At 33.8% G+C, this 9,768-nt stretch overlaps 1 pseudogene; it reads left to right on the top strand.

Annotated features, from left to right (window-relative positions):
- The first annotated feature begins 6,209 nt into the window (after positions 1–6,209).
- LOC132038231 (putative UDP-rhamnose:rhamnosyltransferase 1) lies at positions 6,210–7,641 on the top strand (annotated as a pseudogene).
- Positions 7,642–9,768: the final 2,127 nt, after the last annotated feature.

Below are 9,768 nucleotides of genomic sequence, written 5' to 3'. Positions count from 1 at the left end.
CATCTGACATGAATATATATATACATATATATATTCAATCTCACCCCTCTATATCATGTCATTTTTGGGGTTCCCCGAAAGGGAAACCTCTCTCCATCTTTAACATGTAAATCTTTATAACTATGTTTCTGTATTACTCTCCCGTTTATGTATATTATTAGTTTGTTTGTTATAAAAATCTATGTCATATAAATCCATGTTTAAGTAAGTTCTTGTTGTTATGAATCTATTACTCTCATTATATGGTTATTCTCTTAATTTCTTAATAAACTCGATGGATTAACCTGTAAATTTCTAGGTTTTGAGAGGCCTTGAAAATGTCCAGAAAATAAAGGAAGAAATATTGGCCATGTCCGGGGTGTGGTTAAAGAAGAGAATTATTAAGAACAAAGGTTAAGAGAAAGAGATGAACAGGGTAAGAAGAATCCTAACTGGACTGAGTCCAGATTAAAAAAAAAAAAGGAGAAAACACAGAAACTTAGCAATATAAAGAGAATTACATGATGAACAGATATACAAGGAGTGAGAAAGTACCGAGTAGGATTATTAAAATTTGATTTACACAACAGTCATCCAACACTTTTTAAAATTAAAACTTTTTAAAATTATATATTTTTTTTCAATATCACCCCTATTTTTTCCTCTTAACCTTCAAGAACTTGATTCTTAATGAATTTTTGTTCTTGAAGAATTGCAGTGCCTAGATTTTTTAGGGATGGAGGTAGAGAGAGAATAAATAGTCTCTAGAGAGAGAATAAATAGTCTCTTAGGGTTTAGAGTAGTGTTAGGGACGTTTTTAATTCATAAAATAATAAAATAAGGAGTCTCAATTCGAGTCGGAAAAAGACAAAAAAAAACATAACCTGAGATCTGAAAATTCTACTCCGACCAACATTAGTAAAACAGGCATATTTCTTAGCATATAGCTCTGTTTGAGGTGCACCATATATCATTGGAAAAGTATTTCAAAGGGTTACAACTTTCATTTTTTGAGTTTTCTCAAATTCCTTATATATTTTTCCGACTACTCGTTTTAGTGAGGCCTTGTGCAAACTCACTTGAAAACATGGCCCATCGAGTAGCTTTTGACTATACTTTGCCCATAGACTCTTCTTATAACTTGATTGGTTTTCGAAAAACTTCCTATACTCACTCATCTTGGTTCCATTATATTCCCGTCATAAGGTTCATACCTTAGCCCGAAGGTACGAGGTGTTATATACACTCTAACAAAACAAGTTCAATGGGTAATAACAAGTTACTTTGTGCTAAAGCACGAGTTTCCTATTTTAAAGCTTTGATTCCAAATATATTGCATACTGTAATGTGAGGAGTTAAGGAGTTGTTAAATGCCTGAAATAACAAGGCATAGTAACAAACTCCATAGTGCAAACTGTTACGAGAAGAGGTTGAATTTATTCTAAATGAATTTAGTAAATGTTTGTAGTAACAAGGACATAGTAGCTACACTACAAAATAAAATGAGTAATTTGCGGAGTTGAAAGTTGCAATTCGCGGAGTTTTTAGCCTCTTCTAGCAACTAGCCTCCGCGAATTGCAATTTTCAACCTCCACAAATTACTCATTTTTTTGTAGTGCTAATTTCACCAATATGAATATTGAAGTGCTACCGCTTCATGCAAGACTTAGTGGGTTGGTCTTGTAAGTATTCATGGAATCAGGATGAGCACACAACCCCAAAAGTGCAAAAGAAAATACTGGGTTTCTAAGCTACTAAATAATATCATGTGTGTGATATTTTCGATTTTGACACATAGAGTTGTGGTTCAAATATTTAAAGATATCACTAACTTCCAGAACATTAAAGTATTTACACTAATATTGGAAAGTTCAAATACATTACTATAAGATACTCTTTGGTATGCATGCTATTATAAGAAGTGTTACAAACTAGCAGGGGATTGTAACGTAATTTGTAATATAAAAGATATTAAATTGAATTGAGAAATTATACTAAATAAAGAACACTGTTAGCACAAACTAGAAAAGAAATAACAGTGTCATACACAATAAGACACAGGAAATATATGTGTATGATCGTATGCAAATAACTTTCCGTTTGGGCAAATGAGTATTGTATTCTGTAAATGGTGCAAGTTAAGACATCTGGTGCCGGCCATGTGTTCCCTGGTTTTGAAGTGCAGAAATAGAAAGCAAGGGTGTATGTACCACTATAAGTACGGCTTCAAATGAACCCATAACTTTCAATGCAAAGCATACATAAATTTATGCGTAAATAGTAGACACGACTAATCGTTGGTCAAAGTACGGAAAAAACACTAAGTTTTTTCAAACAAAACACCCTAGAACCTTTTGAAATGAAATGACGATCCGAACGTCTACGTATCCTTGATGTATTGAGCTTACATTATTATTCAAGAAAAAAATATCGGGTTCTATATAAAATATTGACGTTTGTGAAGTCTTGACACACGACTAATCGTTGGTCAAAGTATGGAAAAAACACTAAGTTTTTTCAAACAAAAATTTCGGGCACCTTTTGAACTATATAAAATGAACGATCCGAACGTCTACGTATCCTTGATGTATTGAGCCTACATTATTGTACAATAAAAAAATATTAGGTTCTATATAAAATATTGAAGTTTCATGAAGTCTTGACACACGACTAATCATTAGTCAAAGCTGACATGGAAAAAATGTAATAAAGCTTATAATCTTTTCCGATTACTAAGTGTTGAAGAAAAAAAAAAAAAAGATTTACCAATTTTTTTTTTTATTTTAGTGCTAGGTTTTGGATTCAAGTCTCGCCTATGCACCCATTATTTACCAAAAAAAAAAAAAAAACGGTGTGTTCTTTAGTGCAATAAAAATCGCGCTAAAGATAGTTTTGTAACTTTTTTTTTAAATTTTGGTTCACTTGGTTTTTTATTGAGTCATTTTGGTTCCGGACTCGTGTTAAGTAATATAAAGTACACATGAATATATAATTAATTGGATTAGTATAATAACAAAGAAGTGTTTATAAATTATTTTCCATAAATATATGGACAACTAATTCTCTTATGACTTTTGGAATAGGAAGAAAAATAACTAGTGCAAATTGTTTATGGAAGGATTGCTCTTTCACGCACAAATTTTGTGCGTGAATGGCACGTTGTTTTTGAACAAGAGTTGTCCTTTCACGCACTAAATTATAAGGTTGTGAAAACTACTTTATTTTTTTTTTTTTTTTGTATTAGTTTGGTGCAACTTTTTTTTTTTTGTCCTACAAAAGTCGCGGATTCGGCATTCTACAAGTAATACTAAAAAGAAATGTGAGGGTTTCAAAAGAGTATTCAAGAGTCTAATTAGGCTTGAGAAGTATTATTGTGGCATTGATTGGCTTGTGATATTGTCGAGTGGAAGTGGGATTTGGATGAACTGTGGCCATAGCAAGTGGGATTTGGATGAACTGTGGCCATAGCAAGAGTCTAATTAGGCTTGAGAAGTATGTTTTGTATTAATGTAAAGGTGGGGATTTTCCCCTTGTGTTCTTTATTTTCGTTGCAATATTAATCTAACTACCGAAAAATAATTTAACGGTTATCTAGGCTGATGAGTCAAGTTGGGACATAGAAATTAAGTTTCTCCTGTGACAAGTAAAATGATTGATGATTGACTGACCAGCGCTGACGTGGTAAAAGGATGTGCAATGGAAACGAGTGCAATCTTTGTGTAATCTATTTCGCTGGATGGCAAGGCTAGATGACTAGATCTTTCTCTAACCAAGAAGAACAATTTTAAGACCTTTTCCCTATATAATATAGGTCCATTAGTGACTAATCAGGGCAAATATTCAGTCAACATTGTGGCGAGGACATGAATGAATCAAACTTTTAACAAAAGATAAAGCTCGGCCTTTACACAAAATACGAAGACGAATCTGGACCTTTTCTCTTGTATGGTAATGAAAAAGAGTTCCTTTTCTTGTCCCCTTCCTCTATTTTTACAAGTTTCCAAGTTTTTCATATATAACTAGTAAAAAAAGAGGTAGAATATCATTGGAATATCTCGACCTTCCAATTAGAAGTAAAGTGTATTTTAGAGTTTATGATCAGAATTATGTCACCATTAACAAATCATTGTGACACTTCTGATAAAGCAACAAAAAACCTATGTCCAATCTGTATTTTTGTACAGCATAATATCTCAAAAGGGTAAAAGGCAGAGATCTCTAAAGCTTTTGACCAAGATTCCATGAAAAAAGAAATTAAAGTCATGAGAATATATAGCTGTTAATGGCATTTATTGGTATATGCTTTCTTGTTATCTTAGGATGTCCGACATTAGGAGCCAAGTTTTCTTGTTGTATAGTCTTAATGGCATTTGAGAATGAAAGTGACGCCAACCTATGTTGTTTCGAACTCTTCAAAAATACTGATGGTTATGTATCGGATTCTCCAAAAGTAGTGCTAGTCCGTGCAATATAAACACCTATATACAATTCCAAATTGAGCAATTTTGTTCTGTCATCAAACTTTTGGTCTAATATTACTTGTGTCGTTATTTTTGCCGTTGACCCCCTAATGGGACGCCAATCTGAGGGTAATTTTAATCATAGTAAAAGGTTGAGGGGTAAATTTGTAATATCATTATTCTCAAAAAATTTGGACATGTGCAGTCCATCCATTTAATGCATTGGAGCTCCATTAAAGGCAACAGTAAAGGCGAAACAATTTGATATATAACGGCAAGGTTATGAACCGAACAAAAGTGCAACGAAGCAAACTTGAAAAATTTATCTAGTACGAGGGGCAAATTTGGACATTTCCCCTCAACGTCATCGCCACGCTGCCAGGGGGTTCATAGGAATCTCCTTATACAGAGAATTACATTGTAAGGCTATAACTATTTTCTCTATATATATAGTAGATGTTAAATCTCCTTAGTTTCTTTGTATATTTACTTTTTTATACACTAAAATACAAGACGATAACAAAGTCATGATGGAGTTATATGTTCTATTGGCCACCATCCGAATGTTAAGATTCTTTTAATATAGACAATAGCCATATGGCATTCTTTTCTTCAGCATATATCCAAGTGAATTATGCGAATGAAGTGACTATATAAATGATGGTGAACAAATATGAAGTATGTCAAGGAAATTTCAAGAATTGGAGCACAAGAATAGCAGGCTATTCTCCTTTAGCAAGAAACCTATGCTTTATGCATAATATTTTTCTTGCCAAGGGAGAATTGCCCTGCATTTCTTTAGTTCCAGATTGCTGAACAAATCAACACAATTTAATTAATTGTTTCTATTCTTTCTCAGATATGGAACCATATATGTCCTTACAAAATCCAACATCTCGTAAAGGGATTTCTTTTTTACTCCCTCTTAAATTTTAAATTTTCTCACGTTTTAGGTATTTGAGATGGTTGAGAATATGAATAATTACATAAAAATATACTCTCTCTAACAATTATATAGATTTAAAAAGATAGATATATGGAAAGATGGATTACTTGGCATTATCATTTAAGTCACCTAATTAAATCATAGTTTTTTTTTTTTAAAAAAAAGATAAATGACTTTCCCAGACATAGAGAGTGCCACGTCATCTCTCTTTAAGTCCAAAAATATACAAATGTAGATAGAATTACCTGTCATTATCATTTAACTAATCACCTAAATCATAATTTAAAAAAGAAAAAGACAAATGACTTTCCTAGTCATAGAGAATGCCACATCATCTCTCCATAATAATATAGATGTTTAAATAGATTACCTAAAACTATTATTTAAGTCACCTAATTAATCATAATAAAAAAATATATACTTATATAAATGACTTTTCTAGTTGTAGAGAGTGCCACATCACCTCTCTTATCTCCAATTATATTGATAGATATAGATATATAATCTGTCATTATCATTTAAGTCACCTAAATCATAATAGAAAAAGGAAAAGATAAATGACTTTCCTAGTAGAATGATATAGATATATAGATAAATAGATTACCTGCCATTTTCATTTAAGTAACCTAAATAAATCATAATTCAATGACTTTCCTAGTAGAATGATTTAAATATACAGATAAATAGATTACCTGCCATTCTAATTTAAGTAACCTAATTAAATCATAATTCAATATATGTAGAGGGATGTTAATTTTTAGCTCACTATGCACTTGAAACAACATAGAGCAAAAAGTTTCATTCAAACAAACAAAACAATGAACATGAGAAAAGATGGTGTTGTTCATGTTGTAATGTTGCCATGGTTAGCATTTGGTCACATGCAGCCCTTTTTTCAACTTTCTATAGCTCTAGCCAAAGAAGGAGTTCATGTTTCTTTCCTTTCCACCCCCAAAAATATTAAGAGACTTCCTAAAGTTCCTATTAATTTAGCACCATTAGTAAATTTAGTTGAATTTCCATTGCCAAAAGTTGATGATTTGCCTGATGATGCTGAGGCATCTGTTGACATTCCTTATGAGAAAATAGGCTATTTAAAAGTAGCTTATGTTCTCCTTCAAGAGCCAATCAAGCGATTCATCACGCGCCAAAGGCCAGATTGAATCATCGTCGATTTTAACGCCAACTGGATAATTGAGATCATTCGAGATCTTGATATCCCCCTCATTAGCTTCAGCGTCTTCACTGCTGCTTTAAGGGTCTTTTTCGGGCCACAAAAGCCTCGACCCCAGCCCGGCCCGGCCCTAGAAAGATCAGAGCCATCACTTGAACTTTTGACAACACCACCACCATGGGTGAATTTCCCATCTATGGTCGCTTTCCGAAAGTTCGAAGCTATGAAAATGATAACTGTCCTACAAATTGGAGAGAATGCTACCCGCGAAACTTTAGTGGGACATGATCCAATAGACTATGCGTATAGAATTGTGGCTATACGTACTTGCACTGAAGTGGAAGGCGATTACTTAGAGACGCATAAGAGAATCCATGGGAAGCCACTGATTCCAATCGGATTACTTCCACCCGAAGAATTACCAGTGGATGAAAGAACTCTTGCCGATCAGCCAGATTGGCAGAAGATTTCCAAATGGCTTGACCGACAAAAGCCAAGATCCGTTGTGTTTGTGGGATTTGGGAGTGAATGCAAATTTAATAAGGATCAACTATATGAAATAGCAAACGGAGTCCAACTCTCAGAACTACCGTTTATGTGGATAATTCAGAAGCCCGAATATATGGTCTTCTAACGATGCTGAGGCTTTGCCATCGGGCTTTGGCAAAGCAACTGAGGGGAGAGGGTTCGTCCACATTGGTTGGGCCCCACAGAAGGAAATTCTTGCACATTCATCAATTGGAGGATCTCTCTTTCACGCAGGATGGGGTTCGGCCATTGAAACTTTACAACATGGTCATGTTCTTGTGGTGTTGCCTTTCGTTTATGATCAGGGATTGAATGCAAGGTTACTAGTAGAGAAAGGCGTGGCGATTGAAGTGAAGAGGAACGAAGAAGATGGATCGTTTAGTGGAAATGACATAGCAATGTCATTAAGAGAAGCGATGGTTTCAGAGGAAGGGGAAGAGCTAAGAGCTCGAGCAAAAAGGGCTGCTGCTATTTTTGGTGACCGAAAGCTTCAAGACTCCTATGTTAGAAATTTTGTCGAGTATTTGAAAAGTAATTTGCTAGTCATCAACTAGCAAATTACAAATAAATGTCTATGCGCTCAATGCATTTCAATATGATGATATAATATTACTTGCTCTTGCTTTTCAAGTATTATATTGAAATGAATCTATAATTTGGTTTAATAAGATATTACTCCTTCTATTTCAGTTTATGTGACATTATTTCTTATTAGTCCGTTCTAAAAGAATGATACATTTTATATTTGGACACTTTTGGAAGAAATAAAATTTCATAGATTTAGGTGATACATAAATTATATATCTTAGTTCATGTATTAGGAAATAATTTAAAGAAGCCTGCATCGAATCTTTTTTTTTTTTTTTTTTGTACGTATAGCAGCATAATACCACAAAAGGATAAAAGACAGATATCTATAAAGCTTTTGACCAAGATTCCATGAAAAAGGAAAGTCATGAGAATCTCCATAGCTGTTGAATAGCCTTAATGGCATTTATTGGTATATGCTTTCTTGTTTTCTTAGGATGTCCGATATTAGGAGCCAAGTTTTCTATAGAAAGGCATTCTCGTTTTGACAATGAAAGCGACAGCTATATACAATTCCAAATTGAGCAATTTTGTGCGGTCGTTAAACTTCTGGTCTAATATTACTTGTGTCGTTACGGAAATAAAATTTTATTTCTTCCCTTGACCCCTAAAGGGACGCCAATCTGGGGTTAAATTGTAGTCAAAAGTTGAAGGGTAAATTTGTACTATCTTTTCTCAAAAAAATTGGACGTGTGGAGTCCCCCCATTTTACGATGGAGCTCCATTAAAGGCAATAGCAAATACGAGACATTTTGATATATAACGGCAAGGTTATTGTAATGACCCATTTGGTCGTTTAGCACTTTTAGGCATAATATTCCTAAAACACCCTTTTCGTGTCAAATCTTGCTTGTCTATAGTACGCGATAACGGGTGATTCGGTTATTTAATTGACGAGTTTTAGTCCTCATTTGACATGCGAGGACGAATGTTCTAAAGGAGGGAGAATGTCACACTCCATAATAATCCTTGCTACTTGTATTAAAACAAGAAAGAATGAGTTAAGAAGGTTCAAGGAAAGTTAATCGAGTTAGTAAGAATATCGTTATAAATATGGTTGTCTTAAGTATCTCGAGGTGACCTGGTAACCTAAAGGGTTTGAAATCGCGTTATGAGTATGTATATGAGGTAATGTGAGTGACCTTTTAAAGTATTTGAGATTATTAGTAATGATATAGAAGATGGACAAAAGATAGGAATATACTTTTTCGATTGGAGTTTCGTCGAAGCTTTGTGAGTTCTACTTATGGTTATTGTGATTCTACGGACCCTTCGAGACATGTATATGAATTGTTATGGATGTAAATGACTGTGTATATGTATGTATAAGAGGTTACATGAGGTTGGAAGAGGATTAGAAGTTAAACGAAATGAATCGGAACAATTTCGGTAAAATCTCGGACCGATTTTAGCCTATATTGTAGGAGGCATATCTCCTAGTATATGAGGAGTTTTAAGGTGTTTCAAAAGCCTAAAATTAAGTTCATCGAGTCTAGTTTGCAACGCAACAAACAGCTCGTCAAAATGATATCGGGGTAAGGAGATATGGATGATTCAAGTCGGGCTGAGTATTAAGACTATCTCAAGATACAAAGTAGAGACTTTAACTTCCGATTTCGTTTGAAGTCACAATTTATCTACAAATTTTGTTTGGTATAGAAGCATTAATGGAAATTAGGAACTACTTAATCGTGGTGTTAAGTTAAAATTAGTGGCAACAATGAGCCAATATGAACATTAACATGACATGTCCAAAAGATGACTCAAAGTCATCTTAAATAAGACTACTATGGGAGACATACAAATATACATTTAAATGTGATTCATCCACTACACTTACATTATATTGTGGACAACCAAATTGAAAGAAAGGAGTATGGAATTCAGCCAAGTGACTGAAAATAAGGCATCCATGTGAGGCATGCATTTGAATATTTAAGCATCTACTACTTTATGAAAGTATACATTGTTTTAGGAGGACATAACATGGTGGAGGGATCATTTCACATTAAATATTGCTCATTCATCTTGGCATAATTACAATGGACAAAGGGTGGTGTATGAATCATTCACCACACATACAATTGTCTTGT

This window comes from Lycium ferocissimum, chromosome 11 (genome assembly GCF_029784015.1).
Source record: "Lycium ferocissimum isolate CSIRO_LF1 chromosome 11, AGI_CSIRO_Lferr_CH_V1, whole genome shotgun sequence".
In the NCBI taxonomy this organism is placed as follows: Eukaryota; Viridiplantae; Streptophyta; class Magnoliopsida; order Solanales; family Solanaceae; genus Lycium; species Lycium ferocissimum.
The sequence above is the reverse complement of the archived record's forward strand: the minus strand, read 5'-3'. Positions and strand labels throughout refer to the sequence as shown.